Raw genomic sequence first — 630 nt, forward strand, 5'->3', positions numbered from 1 at the left:
ATGCAAGGGTTTAGTAGGGGTATCAATAACAGCATGACCAACATTGCAGATGTTCATACCTGCACCACTTGTAGTGTGAATTTGATATGTCCCCTTGTACTTCTCATGAGTGGTCAGTTTGTCCAGGTGAGACGTGAGATGATCCGTTGCAGCTGTATCGATATACCAATTTGTATCGACACCATAGCTGTGCATTGCTACTGCTGCACTCTTGGAATTTGAGTTGGAACAGTTGTCTTCATCATATCGGTACCAGCACTTGCGGGCAGAATGCCCAGTTCTATCACAAACCTGACAGATTATTGTGTTCCCATCAGATCTGTGCCCTCCTGGACCACCACGCTCTCCTGGCGCATTGTTGTTGCTGCTGCGACCAGGATTAAACCGGCCATTGCGACCCCGGCCACGCGGGCCAGAACCACCACGACCACGACGAGCAGCAACATTAGCCGATGGCTGGGATCCTCCATACAGCAAAGCCATCCTGCTCTCAAAATTGAGGAGTTGCGAGTATGCCTCCCCAACTGAGACAGAATCCTTCTGTGCAACAAGGGCAGAGACCACAGGGTTGTATTCTTCATCTAGTCCCGCAAGGATGTAGGAGACTAGTTCTTCTTCATCAATGGGCTT

At 49.7% G+C, this 630-nt stretch overlaps 1 non-coding gene across 1 annotated transcript; it reads right to left on the reverse strand.

The window, feature by feature from the left end:
* Window positions 1–488: 488 nt before the first annotated feature.
* Window positions 489–627, reverse strand: LOC111590009 (small nucleolar RNA Z247). Its single transcript, XR_004852303.1, has one exon. It is a non-coding gene; the product is annotated as a small nucleolar RNA Z247 (small nucleolar RNA).
* Between the last annotated feature and the right edge of the window lie 3 nt (window positions 628–630).

This window comes from Zea mays, chromosome 8, assembly GCF_902167145.1.
Source record: "Zea mays cultivar B73 chromosome 8, Zm-B73-REFERENCE-NAM-5.0, whole genome shotgun sequence".
In the NCBI taxonomy this organism is placed as follows: domain Eukaryota; kingdom Viridiplantae; phylum Streptophyta; class Magnoliopsida; order Poales; family Poaceae; genus Zea; species Zea mays.